Below are 19,931 nucleotides of genomic sequence, written 5' to 3'. Positions count from 1 at the left end.
TTGACTCTGAAATTCAAGAGAAAGGAACATACACTCTGAGATTCTTTGCTCTACCCTCATCTTACTGGGGCTCAGAAGTGAAACAAATTCTAACCATCTCTCCAGGTGTAACATGAATGGAGTAGATGGAGTTGAAAAGTTCTCGCACCATTAATCATCCTTGAATAGGCACCAAAGCTTCTTGTTTCTTTATCCCTCCCAATGCTAAAGCAGCACTAATCTCTCAGAATCCTGACCATGTTTCTCCCCAACCTCACTGTTTTCCAATCTTAGCAATTTGACTTTTTGATTGCATATGACTGTGTGGACACACACTACCGTGTGCATGTTATGGAGTACATGTGGGGTTCAGAGGATAACCTCGGGTGCTGGTTCATCTTCTCCTTCTACCTTGTTTGAAAAAGGTCTCTTTGGTTTGTGCTGCTGCACATGGGCTAGTTTCTGGAGCTTTGCCTGCCTCTACCGCTCATCTTTTCTTTGAAACCCTGTGATTGCAGATGTGCTACTGAACCTGAATTTTTACATGAGTTCTGAGGATACAGATACCCAACCCCTCATGCCGGTACAGCAAGCGCTCTACTCACTGATCCATTTCCCCATCCCATAATTCCTCTTGAATCATGTAGATCTTTTAAAGAAATACTGAAAAATAAAACCTTGCAATCGTCTTAAACATCTTGCCATGTGTAGACAATGACAACGGAACAATTTTACCCTTGCTGACAAGCAGAGCCAAGCTATAACCCAGTAAATCCCGAGCTGTAGTGAATTAGAAGCCAGGCTCCAGCCACAGCTCTGTCAACTACAAGCTATGCATGTGAAATGTGAAATAATTGCAAGCTGTAAACCTTACAGTAGAGAGCTTGTATCTAGAACAGTTTGTTATGAAAAGAGCTAGCTCACTCTTTTTAGATGCACTAAGAACCATATATTTAGGTTCTTTTCAAGTATAAATATCATCTTCAAATGCTACTACTATCACCATCTTTCGGGGTGTGATTTTTTTATGAAGTGATGAAGGAATGTGTACACCTGTTACCATGTAGACATTTGCCTTTACACAGAACCCTGTTCTAAACTGTTCATTTGCTGTTGTTTGAGGCAATCTTTCTTTCCTGCATCCATCAAGGTCTTGGTACAAAACAACAGAAATGATCGGGTGACTAATGAAAGAAAGTGGATGAATGCAGAGATGAAGATTCACAAGGAAAAATGGTAAGATGAGGTACAGGGGTGGCCAGAAGGATGAAACTTGAGAAACAGGCAGCAATCATGGGAGCACTGGGTCTGGCCACTGTGATTCAGGACTACATGGTCCAGTCTCTTTAGAATGCTGCATCTGTCATTGTCACCCTGAGCAGCCTCCTGTACAATCTATCTCCTTCTTTTGTTACTATTGGTTGAGTGAGCATTCTGTCCTGAGGTTTGGAGGTGAATGGCAGATGGGACAAACTGTGGAAGATTCTGTCCTGGGGAATAGGCAGGCTTTCACGCAGTGAAAATTAACCATCAAAATGATGGAGAGATACAGGGAGTGGAGATATGGTTCAGTGGTTAAGAGGATGCACTGCCCTTGCAGAGGGCCTGAGTTCAGTTCTAAGCACCCAGGTGTAACCCCTGCCCCAGGCAACTCCCTTTCTCTGGTCTCTGCATCTCTGCAGGAACCTGTACTCATGTTCACAAGCCTACATACACATAATTAAAAACAAGTAATTCTCATTTTTAAAATCTATGGAAGTAAAAATAAATGACATTTTCTAGAAAGCAATCCTTTAGCTGGCGCTCAGTTTGCTGCTGACAATGGTTGAGAAGCAATGACTTGGCATCTCCTACCTCACAAGTCCTTGTACAACCTTCAGGGCGAAACCCAGAGATTTATGAAATCACCTGCTGTTTCTCCAAAGTTAAACCTTTCAGGGGAGAACAGTGGGGGCAAAGGGATTGCTTCTCCTGAGGCTGATTACGGTTTGTAGGCCTCTTTCATTATTCAAGGTTCATGCACAGAAATAAAAATGCTAAGTGGCACTGACCTCCAGGGCATGATGGAAGAATACCGTTCATGGAAAACCCTTGATGATGTAGACTGAGCACTGCTCAGCAAACCCTGACCCTGCATGGAATCTGCACCTTTTCTTATATATAGTGCAATTAAACACGAGTACTCGTGCAGCAATGTGCCTGGCTTCTCTTCTAAACCTTTGCCCAACTCCTTCCTTCCTTAGAAACGGAGGGTTCTTTACAATTCTTGTCCTGGCAAGAATTCCCCTTCCATTTTTCCAAGTACTTTTTCTGTGCACTTTTAACACCAGTAGTGTGTTTTTTTTTAAATAACTACATTTATAGGTCTATATATTGCAGCTAGAAATGGATGTGGTGGCATGTGCCTTTTAACTCAGCACTCAAGAGACAGAGGCAGGTGGATTTCTGAGTTTGAGGCCAGCCTGGTCTACATAGTGAGTTCCAGGACAGCCAGGGCTACACAGAGAAACCCTGTCTCTAAAATCAAACCAAATACTGGAGGACAGAGAGCCTCAAAGGAGACCTGCTTTGAACTTCTGTGGGACCCTGAGGCATAGAAGTGACACAAGAGACAGGGACCTGCCAAATATCCTCCCATTCTGTGCTGGTTAAGCTTTTCAATTGCCTTGTTTTCCAATCTATAGTTTCTTTTAACCTTGTAGTCTTAATTCTCATCTCACAAATCTCCTCTGTAGAGAGGCCTGGCATAGTCCTGACTTCCCTTTTGTGTTCTCATTACACATCTCTATCAGTTTACAGCAAGCTGACATTATCTTTTGTTTGTGTACTTGTATGTAACCAACTCCTTCTCATGCCATCCCCAGCCAGGGTAAGAGCTTAGCTCCTTGTGCTTGTACTCCTATGACATTTGCTGACAGCTGACTCACTGGTCTCTCAGAAGCTCCTACTAAGACCCAGGGAAGTCAGGTGACTTTCTCCAAGCTGGCTTCCTAGGATACTGAACTGCATTATTCACACTCCCTGAGGGGCATCTCAGTCCTCCTGGGATGAAGAAAGATCGTCCACTTGGCCACTTGAGGCCAGCAACAGCAAAGCTTGCTTGGTTCTAGCAACTTTCCCTACCTGGCTGGAGAGGGAAAGCCTAGAGACTGAGAAAGGAGGGGTTCGAGGGGCGGGCCTGGATTCAGGGCCCTTGTTGGCCCAGCCAATGGGCTCTCCGGCGTAGGGAGACCAGTCTGCCCAGAGGAGGCGCTCACGTACTGTGCAGAGCAGAGGCAGAGCTCTCAAGCTGCAGCGCTCCCGCAGATCCTGTAATTGGCGGCGCCAGTCCGAGGTACACACGGGCCACCGTAGCTGGCACTGTCGGTAAGCCAAGGCAAAGTGGAGTAGGTGGGTTTTCTGGCCTTAGGGAGCACTCACCCCGAATCCGAGCTGTTGGTGCGTCCTCGGGCAGTGCTACTTCCCCATAAGCTCTCTCTCTTTTGTTAGCCGAATGTTGATGCTGCATGTTGGCGGGATGCAGGTGCTCCGTGAGCCCGGAGTGCCACCCTCCGGTCCCAGGTTGCTGCTGCCGGTCCCTAGCACTGGTCCCTACAGAGTACCAGAACCCTGGGGCCCTCAAAGCTATGACTACTGAGGTATTCAACCCAACATCCAGACCTGTCCCGGAAAAGAGCTTCCTCTGGGAAGCTGAGACCACAGCAGATACTGGTGCTCTGCACTGGATCCCAGCACCTGCTCTAGGCAGGTCCCTCAGGACCTGTTGCCTTGGGTCTGGGGCTCAGATCTGTTGCGCAGTCTTCTATTTCCAGATATCCTGAGACGAAGGAAAAAACCTTGGAGGGTTTTCCTGGCCAGGCTAAGACTAACACTGCTGGAGCGCCCTGGTTATTTATTCATGACTTACTTGGCTGTAAGCCAGACACTATGCTCTCAGCTCTAGCGGCCTAAAAGGAATCTCAGGAGTTGCTGAGGCCTACCAGGGATGATAGGATAGGAGGGATTGCAGTGTGGTGTAGTGCAGACAGCAAGAGGTGGGTGGGTCGTGATGCAGCCTGGAAGACATACAGAGACTGGAGGGTTTGCCAGCCTGAGAGCTGTGGAGGCAGGGGCATCAGAGACAGGAAGAATTTCAGGTAGATTTTCCCCAGGTGCAGACGAAAGAAGTGAAGAAGTCAGAATCGCAGCTAATCAAACAGCAGATTTCACAGTAGGACCAGGACTTGCAGGTGGGACCTAAACTGCAAGGTAGAAGGGGCTAGCCAAAAATGTACACAATCTAGAGATGCATGCAGCCTGACAAGTTATTCCTAGGACACGGGAGGCTGGGAAAGAATTCCAGCTGATCCCACAGCCACTCTGCTAGCTTGGTGGACAGTGACGGGAGCTGGCATCTTCAAGCTAGTAAGTTGTGAAAAGCTGGTTTTCAGGCAACTTGGCTGCAAAGACTCTGGCCCCTTAAGGCTGACTATCTGACAGGGGCTCTGTAACCCTGGCTTCTGGGCATGAATTCAGGCAGGGAGATGCTGTCATGTGATGCTTGCTCCTGAACTTTCATGTCATTGTATTGGAAGCTGTGGCCTCTATCTTGTCATCGGGGATAGCCCTTGGGGAGTTGAATAGAGCACCTGTGCTCACTTTCTGATGCCTGGTCCCTGTGTGAGAACTTCTGCCTTACCTGGGCTTACCTTTCTATCTTCCAGGGCCAAAGGTCTGCTTTTTGGGTTGCCATATAGAGAATGGTATAGCAGCAATAAAAAAAGGCTCCTAGGAAGTGAGACCAGAAAGCCACTTCATCTATTTGCCTTAAAGACATTATTGACCTTGTGGCGCTCTCTCTCTCTCTCTCACTCTCTCTCTGTGTGTGTGTGTGTGTGTGTGTATGTGTGTGTGTGTGTGTGTGTGAGAGAGAGAGAGAGAGAGAGAGAGGAGATTATTTTGCCTAGTTGTCATAAGCAAGGTTCCTTGTTTAAAAGGTCAGAGATGCTAAGCTAGTGACTTTTAAATTGTTAATTTGCCTTAACCTGGAATGCCCAAGGAATAACATCTCGATGAGGGATTGATGTCTAGATGAGACTGGCCTGTACGTACATCTGTCAGACAATGCCTTTATTTGTCAGTTGATTCATGGGAAGTCCTAGCTCATGGTGAGCCATGCTCCTCTCTGATAGTGAGTCCTGGATGGTGTAAGTATGGAGGAAGGACGTTGGACAGTAGGCATGTGTTTATTCTTTCTCTGCCTTGCTTGTGGCTATGATCAGCTCCCACAAGTTCCTGCTAGCTTGACGTACCCCCAAAATATGGTCTGTAGCCTGAACTTGTAAATTAAAATAAACCCTTTCTTACCCAAGTTGCTTTGTGATATTTTAGCACGGCAGCTGGAATGAACACAGAACTGGTGCATTTCTGTGTACCAGTAGATTCTGAGTAGAGGGGTCCTTAAAAGAAGTTGCTCTACTGTTCAAGTGAATACACAGTGGGGGTAGTGGGACCAGGCTCAGGTAGACACTGGTCCATGACAGAGGGGAAAAGCGGATTCAGGCTATCCTCTGAGGCTTTCCAAAGCCCCACTAACCAGCCAGTAAGTATGGTGTGCCCACCGAGGGGTTCAACTTAAGGTGTCCCGTCAGCCAAACAGTTTCTAAATAGAGACACATATATGAGCTATAAGCAGTCAGAACTCCTGGCTGCTGGACATTAGGAGGCAACATGCACCTTGGTCTTGTGGGGAGGATGTGGATACTTTTCTACGCCATTGATTCTCTGTGTCACTGAATGACATTGGGAAGAAAATGAGGATGGTTTGGACTGGTCACTTAGAATGTTTCCCTGGCTTTTGAATTTCTTTACTGCCTCTGAAAGTACATGCTGAGCTCAGAGACTTTTTACTGTGAGACACCTTTACTAATAACCCCAGTGACTAGAGACTCCTACTGAGTGCTTGCTAGGTATGTGTGCCCTCTCCCAGTTGCCCCACAGTATGCCGTGTTATTCTCCATTTTTAATAAAGAAAACACTTTTATTCTCAGTTGGTAGTCATCTCAGTGTTTTCAAGCCTAATGGAGTCCCTAGGAAAGTGAGTGACAGCACCCGTCACAGCATGTCACTTGTTACACTTTAAAAGATGCTCTTATTGATGAATCACTCATTAATCCAACCACTTGGTAATCCAATCAATCTGTTTGGGAGGCTGTGCCACGCAGGGAGATACAGGTCTGTCTGCTAAGGGAGGTAGAGTGGTGTGGTGAGCATTGTGGACTTTAAAAGAAAATATTGAAGGATGGGCCGTTGCTTTGTATGGCATCTAGGAGAGAAAGGGTTTTGTTTTTTGTTTTTTTGATCTCCCCTGAGTGACTCTAGTTCAATGCAGCCTTCTTGGAAAGACTACCCTGTTGGAAGTGGACACCTTCCTTCCCTTTCCTTCTCCCTTTACAGCACTTTTTAATTTTATTCCCTTCCCTTTATTGCTCCTCCTCACTACACCACAGTCTCCAGGCAATGCAAAGCTGCTTCATCCCTGCGGTCCAACCGTGTTAAGTGCATCCTTCTTCATTGCACGCATGTATGGATGGTTGAGGTATGGAGACTGAACCCAGAAATCCTTCCATGCTAGATACATCACCTACCCTGAGCTATGCCTCCATCCCAGCATGTACATCCGCATATCTGGGAGGATGAAATGAATGGTAGAGTTGTTTCACAGGATTATCAGGGAAGGTCTCTCTCTCTCTCTCTCTCTCTCTCTCTCTCTCTCTCTCTCTCTCTCACACACACACACACACACACACACACACATATACACTAACTCTCTCTCTTGCTCTCTCGCTCTCTCTCTCCCCCCTCCTTCCCTCCTTCCCTCCTTCCCAACTCATGTCTCTGTGTCTGTGCGTGATACTTATGTTGATACATGATACTCAGCAAAGCTACGATCAGGAAGCAGAAAGGACAGCTTGCCCGTGGACCATGAGGCAGAGGAGGAATACAGCTCACTGTAGCGGAAACATCACTCAAGGGTTGCTTCAAGCTGGTTGAGATGCATTTGAAGTTGCTTGGCCTTGGAGGCATACTGAGTACAGATTTACTCAAAGCGCAACGAAGCTAGTGAAATATTTTAACCCAAGTAATGACCTGATATAATATAATGTTATGTGTTTGTTGATTTTTTTTTTTGACCTTGCCTCCAAGAGGCGAGCTCTGTAAAGAAAGAGGCCGAGGAACTATAGTTAAATGAATGTATGATCTAGCTTAAGTTTTCAAAGTATGCCAATAGCTACATCTATATTAAATAATGAAGTCTTGACACCAACTAGAAGTTAGGGGGTTACTGAGATATGGGCGTCTTATGTAAGCAGAGGGAAAGAGCAGAAGGATTTGAACTATATCTTGACATATAATGGATAGGATTTGCTGCTATAGTTGATTGGAGATATATAGAAAAAAGAAATGCCGTGACTGTTAGGCTTATGGTTTAGGATTGGCTTGATGAAAAATCTCTATCACAGGGTGAATGGATGAATGAAGTGTGCCATATGGACACAATGAACTGTTAGTCAGAAAATAATCAAAGTAATTATAATACATGCTACGGTATATATGGACATTGTCAGCACTGCAAAAAATATAAATAAAAGAAGGCAGACACAGGGCTGGAGAGAAAGCTTTGTGGGTAAAGTGCTTGCTGCCCCAGAATGAGGAGCTGAGGTCCGATCTTCTTCACCCTTGTAAATAGGCTGAGTGTGGTGGCGTGCACCTATAACACTGCATTAGCAGGAGAGAGCAGGACCTTCCTGGCGGGGCAGCCGATCAGAAGCAGTGACTCCAGACTTGGAGAAAGAGTCTGTCTCAAAAGATAGCGAAAGCCATTACACCCTCTATCCATAGCCTATGTACATGCAGTCCTGAGTAAGTGTGCAAATATGCCTGCAGATACACACACACACACACACACACACACACACACACACACACACACAGAGAGAGAGAGAGAGAGAGAGAGAGAGAGAGAGAGAAACGTGTGCATAAAAAGCCAGAAGCTGCACAGTGCCACCATTGTCCATGTGTTTATATCCAGAGACACAAGAAGGAAAACAGCATTTGACACAGGCTAAGGATAAGCCAGAGTGGGTGAATGGTTTCCTTTTTAGCAATGATGAGGCTTTGGAACTAGATGCAGTTGGGGGTTTTCTACAGTATGAAGGTGCTAAGTGCCACAAAATCATTTGTATACCATGTAAGATCAACTTTTCAAAGGTTAGATGGATAGTGTCTTAGTCAGGGTTTCTATTCGTGCACAAACATCATGACCAAGAAGCAAGTTGGGAAGGAAAGGGTTTATTCGGCTTACACTTCCATACTGCTGTTCATCACCAAAGGAAGTCAGGACTGGAACTCAAGCAGGTCAGGAAGCAGGAGCTGATGCAGAGGCCATGGAGGGATGTTCTTCACTGGCTTGCTTCCCCTGTCTTGCTCAGCCTGCTCTCTTATAGAACCCAAGACTACCAGCCCAGAGATGGTCCCACCCACAAGGGGCCTTTCCCCCTTGATCACTAATTGAGAAAATGCCTTACAGTTGGATCTCATGGAGGCATTTCCTCAACTGAAGGTCCTTTCTCTGTGATAACTCCAGCTGTGTCAAGTTGACACAAAACTAACCAGTACAATGGGTATTTTGACAGTGTGGAGACTGGGGAAAAGCGGGCTGTTTGGGGTTGGACTACTGAAATGCACCACACATCCATGAGGAGCATGCATTTAATATGGGTCTCTAGTCTAGCAGACAATCCTGGGCTGGGATGTAGGAAATAGTCGTCGGCTCTCAGATGTCAATCATGAAACACATGAATTCTTGTGACAAAGGATACAGAGGAAAACATAACATGCTGGTCCATCCTTTAATGTGATACTCATGGCTTCCCTAGAAAGAAGGTACTGCGGTCCTTTTTCAGACAAAGGAAACAAAAGTAAAACTGCCACCTCAATCAAGATGACCAAGATCAGACAGTTAACTCATGTGGGTCCCAGGTCTCCAGCCTTCTGCCTTTCTCATCCCAGCATGATGATCCATTTCGAGCTTCCACACAAGCCTCTCCCTCTGGCCCCATTCTCCCTGTCAGGCACGACTGACTGAGTATTCACGCACGGCAGGCCCTGTTCTGAGCATATGTGGGTGGAATGGGTAGACACAGCTTTAATAGCATCAAGCTGATGCAGGAAACAAGCAAGAACAGTTCCCAGATGCAGGCACCCAAGAAGCACGGAGAGAGCGCCACTCTCCCAGGTTTATATGTAGGAGAGGGATTCCTAGGGAACTTGATAGTGAGGCTGAGGTTTGCAGTACTAGCAGATGGAATGAACTTGAGGGAGACGAGGATGTCTAGAACAGCTGGCAGCCTCTGAAAATACTCTGTATGAGAATTCACTTCCAGTTCTCTGTTCTTCTCAGGCACTGGCACTTGAAGCTCATCAACTATATCAATAATTTCTGGGATCTAGCAGACCATGCAAGACAAATGCAAAATGCAAATCACATGGCCAAGTTTAACTTTAACTTCATGCTGGGCATGGTGGTTGAGGCCTTTAGTCCCTGAAGTCAAGCTAGAGGCCGGTGGATCTCTGTGAGTTCCACAGGGAATTAAGATCGGGTACGACAACCTGGCCTTCAAAGTGAACCCCAGCTCTTGGGCAAATTACTTAGTTTTCTTTTTGTCCAGTGTAAATGACTGACCTGAGACTCTCATTCCGGGTAGGTTGGTACTCTGCCATGGAGCCCAGCTGTAGCACTCTTTTTACCTCTTATTTCCAGACGTGATCCTACTCTGTTCTGAAGGTTGGTCTTGAACTTCCTCTGTACTTCAAACTATCCTTGAACGGGCATCTTCTTTCCTTGGCCTCCTGGGTAGCTGGAATGGCAGACTTATACCAGGAGGCCTGGCTAAACCTTATTTGTGAAAGAAGAGACATAATGTCCTCTGTTCAGAGTAGGACATGAATGAGAGGAGCCACCAAGTGTTGAGTGTATTATATAAGCTCAGGAAAAAAAATATCACTGCCCTTGGCAAAGAAGAGTTCTGAGTGCACTAGGTTCCCTGTTTTTTTATACTGTTGAAATAGATAGCCACATACCCTCTAAAGGTTGTGGTATGGATAATTTGAAGTGTATCACTATAAACTATGTGTTTAGGATGCCCTTCAGAGGAATCAGATTTAAAAAAAAGAAAACAAGTTGAGGAAACACTGGTATAAACCAAATCCTTTTGGGTTTGATAAGTAGGAAAGGGTTAAGCATCTAGAAATAGGATTTTGCCTTTTAGAAATTATTAGCCAATGAGGGAGCTCACTGGTGATGTAATGCCTGGGGCGGGCACTCCATTGGTTAAATGTATTGTTTCTCTAGCTTCACTGAGAAGCCGACCTGGAACAGAGGGGTTAATCATTATTCCTCTCTCTCTCTCTCTCTCTCTCTCTCTCTCTCTCTCTCTCTCTCTCATATTCCTCCTCTCCTCAGTGTGAAGAAATAGCAGAGCTCAGCACACTGTTGGCATTTGCTTTCCAATAAAAGCCACACTCGCCTCCTGCCTCCCTCCCAAGTAGAGCACATGTTCCAGTAGTACTACAGAGGAGGACCTAGGAGGGGGTGGGAAGAGTGGGAGGAGGAGGAAGAGGAGGAGTTGTTCTTTAGATGAAAGAGAGCCCCTTTGCAGGGCTGTAGCCTCTCCATGCCACCTGGGATGGGCACGGCTCCACATGCCCCCAAATGAATTGTTTAACAGCCAACTGCTTCTGAGCATTGTTCAACCTGGAGGGATCCTCAGAACTAGGAGGTGAGCCCAAGGATCTGGGAGAGGGAGAGGGGCTGGGAGGTGAAGCAAAAGATGCTGGGTAGAGGGAAGCAGCATCCTAGGCAGGGTGTCAGGGACCAGCTCTGACCAGTGGCTGTCACTGGCCTGCAGTGTGATCTCATTAAGGCAGGGTCACCCTTTCTGGGTCTGTTTGCTAGGGTGCACATGGTTCTGGCAGGGGAGGGCAGGCACTGCAATCAGAAGGAGCTGGGAACAGACTTGTCCTTGATGTAGCTTTCTGTCAAATGCTCCCTAAGGATAAATGCTTTGCTTTGAGAATCAAGCCAGGATGGGAGCCGATGTGCTAAGGATACACCTATAAAGCTGGCCCTTCCTTGTGTTGTCTGTGCTCCCTTCTTAGAGCTTCACTCCCAGGAGTCTATGGAGTAACATTTCTCCAGAAATCGCTGAATGCTCTCAGAGAGTTTATCTTGCTTGCTGTGAACCCCCAGGTCCCTGACCCCTGACGTTCTAATGTGTCTGAATGAATCTGGAGCACTCTCTGGCCGTTCAGGCTGGGTTGTCAGAGGGTAGAGAATGCCTGAATTCCTATTATACTGTAGATAGCACAGTTTTAAGGGTTTTCTTGTCTCTGTGTAATCAGGTATAGGTTCGTTGAGTGTTGCCCGAGCCAGAAACCCCACCCTCCCTCCCCTGAAAGCTTGCAGTGCACGTGTGCCTGCCTCAGTGGGTAAACTAAAAAGAACAGAGGTGGGCATACATGTGAGGAGCATCTGGGAACTGCTGCTTGCTGAAAACTCTGAATCTCACCTCATCCGAACTTTTAAGACATTCTCCTACCTCATACTTGCATCTCATGCACACACTATGACATGATCTCCCTGTTACAACCCCCACCTCCAAGCAGAGGTGAAAAGTTCAGATACACCTCAGAATTTGGTCACATAAGAGAGGGGTTCCAAACTTCTTTAAGGAGCATGGAGCCTACAAAGGGTCCTCTCTTCATCTTGTGTAGCCATTGGCATCTGCCACCCTGCTCCTAGGTCAGGCTTTATTGATGAAGAACTGGCACGTCCTTGAGCTAAGTCACCAAAAATTTTTTCTGAGCCTTGGTTATTTTGTTTTCTTGTCATAGAGGTTGAAAGGGGCAGGAGGAATGGATTTTTAGAGCCTTTCTAACACTGGGTGCTTGTGCCTTAGTTAAGAGTGAACTTCAGAATGAGAAGGTGGGTTGAGTTTGATGGGTACACAATTTTTTAATACAGGGGCATGCCACCTGTGTTCCCTGGGTGACAGGGGAGTCGTCAGAGTGGTTAAGCACTGGAATTTTTGTGCATTCCCAGAATGGGCAGATTTACTCCACTGCACAGATATGTAAAGTCAAGGCTGTCACAAGTGAGTGACTTGCCAAAGGTCATCCATTTATTGAATAATAAAGCTGATATCTAAACCTATCCTGGTAGACACACTGAGGTGGCAGAAGTTGCAGGGATGAGGAGCAGGGCTGGAGATGGCAGCCTTGTGTGCCTTTGTTTGATTTTTTTTGTTGTTGTTCTTTGTTCTAGAAACTGTGCCCCAACTTTGATATAGGCCAGGCCAGCCAGATTATTGTGAATCTTCTGTTTTACTGCCTGAGGTACTTACAGGAGATTGGAGTGCCCCAAATCTGAAAGAAACCTCATATTCTACAGACCTGGCCCCTCAACTTATAGCTGAGAAAATGCAGTACAGAGAAATTGAGTTGTCCCGTGTCTGTTCATTGGGAACCATGTCTTCCTGTCTTAGGAGCTTCTAGTTGTATTGTTCTCATTTGAAGAGATTTTTCTTTCAGTTGAGGAGTTTAAGATGAACTTAATTATCCTTGCTTCCAGGCCTCTTTGTAATTTGAAGACTGGAATAGACTCGCAGACTACATAATCTGTACTTGACATTGTGACAGGTGTCTGAGGCCAATGTGGAGTGAGCAGCCATAATGAGAGGCCACATCATTGTCCTGTAGTAGGCTCAGGACACAAGCCCTATTTCATGTGGACTTCTTTGCCTCCCATGTGAGAAATCTTCCCTCATGGGTGGATTGAGACCGATGCCCCGCCCACATGGCTGATTGATGTATACTCCGTGCAACTAAACCGGCTTCGTCCACAGATGCCTGCTCTCCTTTGTCTTTCCAACTAAGGCGCTGGTTTCATGAGTGTCGCTTCCAAAATGTTGAACAGAATTAGTTGCTGGTGCTGTATAATGGGGAGGCAAATGACAATACATTGTATGACACCTGAGATTGATAGCCAGATCTAAAGCAAATGAAATCAACATTAAAAAGTACAGACATGTGACACTTTGCCCCAGTCCACATGTTGTTAAGAAAGCACCCAAAGGTTATCATAGGACAGAAACAGTCATTATTCTACAGAACTGGAGGACACAGCTCACAGGAGTGGGTAGAAGTAGAGAGGAGAGGGAGAATATAGAGAGGCAGACAGAGCTGTCCAGCAGAGTAGTGTTCACCTTACATGCTCTTGCTAAAAGTGGGCAGAAATCCTGACCATAAACAGAACCCTATAACCTTCAACCTTCCCTTTAGAGCTCAGATTTCTTGGTTATTCTTCAGTAAGAATAAGCAGGGGTATAGAAGGAGCACTCATATTCTTTAGGTCACAAGGCCATAGTATGAAATGAAGAACTCTATAGTCAAAAATACCTTTGAAAAGATTTTAGTCACCAAAAGCATGTGTTATATATGGCTTTTGTGTATGTACCCTTCAACAGCACTGCCTGTGCTGATCAGTGCCTATGATACTGATCCCGCCTAAAAGAAGTAGAAAATCAAAGTCTACATGGGTTTGTGTGGGGCTGCATACTGATTTGTCTTTGAGGTTACTAACAGGTTATGAGCTGGTGTGGCTGGAAGTGGGGAGTTCCCAGGCATCCTTGCTTGTAGGATTTATGTCATTCTCTTTGTGTAAACAGCCCCAACACTTGCATGCATGCTGAAAGTGTTTTAGACAATCTTGACAACGAAATGACAGTACCTGTGGAAAACCCAAGCCCAAGACCCGTTACAGAACAGATGCTCAACAAATATTTGTGGTCATCAGCGTCTTGCTCTGCCAGCCTGGGCTATGCCAGTCTTTGAGAAACTTGAGGAGAACCATCGTCGAGTTGGTGCATCCTGCTTGACTCCTCTGACATTGACTCTCATGAGTAAACATTGCTTCCAAACTCCCAAGTGGATAAAGAATGGGGCTGAAGGCTACAAACACCTGAGTGGAAGATACACCAAGTGTTACCTACCCTTGTGGTGTGACATTGAGTTTGTTACTGACACTCCTTGTGTTTAGTTTCCTTCAGTTGTAGGGCTCACTGGGCTGACAGTGAGAGGACCCATGAACCTGTAGGATGCCCATAACCCGGCACTAGTCCTCCTTTGAAAGATGCTACAAGGACATCTCATTCTCTCATGGTGGCAGTGCTTCTGGGTAGCTTTCTCTCATTTAAGGTTCATATAGCCTTACTTTAAGAAAACATGTATGTCCTGCCTTAGTGTCTCATAGATTTCTTTCCTGCTCAAGCAAGCTACAGGAAGATGTCAGGCTGAATACAGTTTTAAAGTACCTGAAGCTGAATTAATCACTCCTAGGATGGGGTTGCTCTAGGTTGTTTGGAAGGACAATATAAAACTAAAACATAACACCAGGTTCAGAGGTTTAGAGCACTGGAAATTTTACGACTAAATGTTCACCCCTTGAGTTTTTTTTCATTTATCCAGTCAACAAATATTTGAGGCATTCTTAACGGTGCTTAGTGGCATTCAGCCTGTAGAACAGATATTCAGTTTCATTTGAAGCTCATGAGTAGGTGGACATATCTTGGAGAAACTGGAAACAGTAAACGAGTCTCAGAGCAGGTAGAGCGGCCAGGTGAGGGGGAGTTAGAGAAGATGATCACTAAAGTGTCCCTGGAGCCAAATTTGTTAGGGAGTTGTGGGCTAAGGAAGGGAGATCAAATTCTGTCCCAAATTAGAAGTTTTAATCAAGGAGGTGACATGGATAGACTGACTAACTTGCTTTCTATTAATTTCAGTGAGGATCTCAATGTGTAAGTTCAAGATAGTATCAAACTCACAATTCTCCTGCCTCCACCTCTGAAGTGCTAAGATTGCAGGGATATGCTTTTATGCCTGGCTGATTCTCTGTCTCTGTCTGTGTCTCTGTATCTCCCTGTCTTTCTGTCTCTGCCACTGTCTCTTTGTCTCTTTGTCTCTGTCTGTCTCTCTGTCTCTCTGTCTCTGTCTCTGTCTCTGTCTCTCTCTTTCTCTCTCTCTCTCTCTCTCTCTCTCTCTCTCTCTGTGTGTGTGTGTGTGTGTTTGTGTGTGTGTGTGTGTGTATCTTGGTGGCTTTGGGGCATGTGTGGATCCATATAACTGTCAGCTCCATGATAAATATACTGAAAAGTTCCATCTGTGATGACAACATGACTCCTCTCATCCTGCCATAGTCACAAACATCTCACCTTTAACACCTGGCAACCACAGATCTGATCTCTATCACCATGCTGTGTCTCCACAAGAAAGTCATATGAAGAAACATGTTTCAGTCAGTAAAGTCTGTGCTGTGCAAGCAGGAGAAACTGAGTTTGGATTTCTAGCAGAACCCTACCACCACCACCACCATGACTACCAAAATTAAAAAAAAAAAAACTTGGAAAAGCAGTATATGTCTATAATCCCAGCACTAGAAGGGGTTGGCGAGAGACAGAGTGGTCCCTCGCGTATACTCGCCCATTAGTCTAGGTGAATTGGTGAACTCCAAGTGCTGTGAGAGGCCTCGTGTCCTTGCCCTCCATGTTATTCTTGATTGGTGAATAAAGATACCTACAGCCTATAGCTGGGCAAAATTGAAATAGGTAGAGCGTGGGATTCCCGGGCTTGGGGTTGGAAGAGAACCACGAGGAGGGAGGAGGGAAAGGTAGAGAGAGAGAGAAGATGCCATAGGGTAAGAACCTTAAAATCATGGCCATAAGGGCTGACCAATTGGAGTTCAGAGCAGCTAGGCGGAGCATAGTAGGTGAAAACTCAGGTTATCAATAGGAAAGTAAAATCTAATTGCGTAGAGTGTAGATATCTGTCCAGCTTTAGTGCTGATAAAGGCTTGTTATAAATTAAAGGTCACATGCATCTTTTATCTGGGAATTATATAACCAGAGGTGGTAGAACCCCCCAACTGAGATTAAATATTTTGACAACATATTGGCATCCAATGTGAGGCTCGAACCCATGACCCTGAGATTAAAAGTCTCATGCAAAGGCAGGGTAGAAGCCCCTGATAGAGATTAAATATTGCAGCAACACTTGGGTTCCAGTGTTGTCTTGAACGGTGACTATCGGTTTCACATCATTTTTTTACCACATTATCGCCAGAAAAAGCTTAAAGGTTTCTTTCAGCTCATATTTTTCTAGGGTTTCAGTCCATCATGGTAATGGGAACACATGGAAGAGGCTACACATCACAGCAGACCAGGAAGCAGGAACTAGGACAGAACCGAGACTGGGGCTTACCCTTCAAAGCCCACCCCTAATGACCTCCATTACCTAACTAGCCCCACTTCCTAAAGGTTACCCAGCCTCTTGAAATAGCAACAGAAGTAGGAAATAAACATTTAAACCCAGAGCCTACTGGGAAGTGGGTTAATTAGGATTCTCTAGAGGAACAGAACTGATAGAATGAATAGATATTAAAAAGGGTGTGTTTATTAGGGTGGCCTACATGGTATGTGCTAGGGAGTCCAACACTAGCTGTCCTCACACTGGAGAACCTGAGAACCGTGTAGCTGCTCAGTTCATAAATGCTTCAGCTGTCCCACCCGGGGAATTAGGGTCTGGAGGATTCTTGAGGAGACATTGGTTTTTAGTCTACACTGGAAGCCCAACGAAGCAGGAGATACGGGATGGCAGGGTTGGCAGCCACAATAACAGAATCGATGAATATTGGAAGCACAGTGGGTGAACTTGCTAGTGAAGAACAAAACCAAAAGGCCAGAGTGCAAAACTTCTCCCTCTAATTTCCTTCTATCTGGTCTGCCATTAGAAGGGACTGCCCATGTCCTGTGAAGGTTCTATGCCCCAGTATAGGGGAATGCCAGGGCCAGGAAGCAGGAGTGGGTGGGTAGGTGAGCAGGGGGAGGAGGGAGAGGATAGGGGGTTTTCGGAGGGGAAACCAGGAAAGGGGATAACATTTGAAATGTAAATAAAGAAAATATCTAATAAAGTAAAAAGAAGGGATTGCTCATATATAGGGTTGGTATTCCCGTTTTAAATAGCCTGATCAAGACAACCCCTCACAGCTTATCTTTTAGTTGATTTCAGATTCAATCAAGTTGACCACTGAGATTAATTTAACCCTCACAGGGACATTACAGATTCACACTGGAGCAATGGCTCTAAAGCAGTGGCAGCCATTCATCAACTCCTCAGTTACTAGCACTGACTTGCTGCCTTGAAATGTTCCAAGCAGGAGGGCCACAGAGTGTCTCTTGGGCCTTCAGAGGAACACCTCCTGCTATGACAAAGGAGCTAGCTGCATGAGGTGTGTGCAGAGGTTGGCAGAACACTGTATGTGGTACCACTTGCAGCTTTCCCTGAAGTGCCTGACAGACTCAGCACCTCCTTTTCACACATTACCCTTCCTACTCGCTAAGTGTGCCAGAGCCATGCTTCACTGTGGTGTCGCTCCTGAATTCTTACTGCCTGTGTGTGAAGGGTATTTGTATGGAAGCATCTAACTCTTGCTGAAAGGCCTGGAAGTGAGCTAAAATTATTATCCCTGTTGTGTGATGGGTAGACTGGAGTCCAGAAAGATTGAGAGCTGGTCAAAAGTGCTAAGACCAAGAAGCAAAGGAGGTGGGTATTGATCCCGAGAGTTCTGCGTATGTTGCACTGGCCTTGATGGAACACCCCACAAGGGTGAGAAGAAAGAGGGGAGGACCACCAGCCATGCCCAGGGAGTAAGGAGATGGAATCTGAGGACCATCACTGTCTTATATTATGTGTAAGGTCCCCATGCAGAGACTATTTCAATAACAAAGGGCAGGCTTGCGGACCATAAGTTCTGGATTCATCTCTCAGCAAGTTCAGATGCTAAGAGAAAAGGATATGGGAAGAGCTTTAGTGATCAAGAAAATAAGACAACTTAAACCTCCCTCTCATTACACCCCTCCCTTCTCTCCCTTGTGTGCCACTATTCCTGCAGAGCCGTGAAGAAATACCCATCTCAGATAGGGAAACAATGACAGACCAAAGTATGGATAACATTCATGTCCAACTTAGTGAACCAGTGGGTTTTATTGGCGTTACCTACATTAGCAGAAATGACTCCCAAGACAACTAGATCACCCAAAGTGGGTAATAGTTCATACAAGCTGGAAACCAGGAGTGCACTACAAAATTAATTGAAATCTCAGCAGGTTAGAAACTGTCTCTTCGAAGCAGTTCAGGTGGTCTGAGCCTCTTCAGCTCTTACCTGCTCTGCTGGTCTCTGCTTCTTCCAGCTTGGCTGGTCTCTGTTTCATTAACTCTAGGCTACTTGGCTTCTCTGAGTGTCTCATCGGTCCCTACTGCTTATCTATGTATGAGGAGGGAGGGTCAGGCAATCTGGTCGATTTCAGAGACTTCCTGGAAATTCTGAGTTGCTTGCTTCCTGAGCTTAACAAGCCTTTTATAGAAGTGAATGTTTCACTTCCATTTAGAGCATTTTATGCCTTAATGAACTTCCTTCCAAGGTAGATGTTTTTATCTAGGAGAAAAATATCTATGCAGGGCCCTTTCATATCACCAAAGTTTCACTCTTCCCTCTCCCTTAAGATTTTTCTTCCCTCTTCCCTCTTCCCATTAGTGGTCCCTTTCTAATTTTCTGGATTATACAGGTACTTCAGTTTAAATTCACAAATCTAAGGATTCGATGCCAACATCTGCATATGAGCAAGAATATTTAACATTTATCTTTCTTGAGCTGAGTTAAATCAGTCGGTAGAATGTTTTCCAGTTTCATTCATTTGTCTTCAAATCTCATTTTCTTTATAGATGAATAAAGCACCATATTTTCTTGAACATTTCATTGACGGACATCTCAGCTATTTTTATGTCCCATTTGTCATGAATAAAAGTACCTATGAACGTGGATGAGCATGTCTCTCTGCAATAGGAAATATATTTGTTATGATACTGCTGGGTCATAGAGTAATTCTGTTTTTAATTTTCTTGAGAAACTGTCACAGTGGCTTGCCTCAGAATAGCTGTTACTGCAGGGAACAGCCGTCAGCCAGCCCATCCACTGAGGAGAGCCCCTGCCCTGTCCGCTCGGGACAGTAGTGCTACCAGTGGGGAATCTGATGCCAGGATTCCAAAGCTCTCCATACTCTCTGCCTGTTGTATGTCCTCTGCCTTTAGCTGTCACAGTTCCCACTTGGCTGGAGGCAGTGAGTTCCCAATGAGAAGAAATCCAACAGGGAACAAAAATGCCCCTATATTCTTTTTTTTTTATTTATTGAAAATGTTTTTAATGCAGTATATTTTAATCATAATTTTGACTCCCATGTTATTTTAATGTCTCCCCCCCCCCGCTCCCCTCACCCCTCTTTAATGTACACATTCCCTTATTGCACTATTTATTCATCTACAAGGAATGTTCCCAGCTTCCTACTAAGGCTAGAGGTACAGGCAGTTCCTCCTCTGACCCCCAGGGGGCGCTGTTTCTGAGGACGCAAGGTGGAACAAGTGGTAATTGAACAAAACTATGAAGAACCTAGACATTGAGATCCCAGCAGCCTGGTTGAGCTATGAAGTGGCTTGTGTTTCCTTGGTTAAATTACAAGCCTTGCTGAGATGTGGCTGCCTCAGGATAAAATCAGACAGGCAGAACCTTTTCCATCCGATTGCTAGGAACTCATGGGAATGCACAAGAGATGCTGAGTCAAGGGCTTTTTATGTAATGAGACAATTAAAAATAATTTCATTAAATGTTATTACTAACATAACATGACGAGTTTTATTAGAAATCAAAATAAGCAAAGGCAGAGAAATTAACCTCTTTCCTGTACTTGGCTCTGGCACTTGGGACTAAGAAAGACCTGCATGAAGTCATATTAAGGGCCTTTCATTTG

At 45.3% G+C, this 19,931-nt stretch overlaps 1 protein-coding gene across 2 annotated transcripts in view; it reads left to right on the top strand.

Moving 5' to 3' along the window:
• Nucleotides 1-3,254: 3,254 nt before the first annotated feature.
• Nucleotides 3,255-19,931, top strand: part of Syn3 (synapsin III) — a 438,182-nt gene continuing 421,505 nt past the window's right edge. Inside the window, exon 1 of one of the 2 annotated variants that reach the window (XM_021173742.3) lies at nt 3,255-3,345. The gene's annotated coding sequence lies outside the window, so the exon portion shown is untranslated. Of the gene's footprint in view, nt 3,346-10,744; nt 10,800-19,931 lie in introns of those variants that run through there. The other variant, XM_029482726.2, reaches the window with a different exon arrangement.

This window comes from Mus caroli, unplaced genomic scaffold (assembly GCF_978045245.1).
Source record: "Mus caroli unplaced genomic scaffold, Mus_caroli_1 scaffold_9, whole genome shotgun sequence".
Classification (NCBI taxonomy): Eukaryota; Metazoa; Chordata; class Mammalia; order Rodentia; family Muridae; genus Mus; species Mus caroli.
This window is presented reverse-complemented; position numbering and strand designations above follow the sequence as displayed.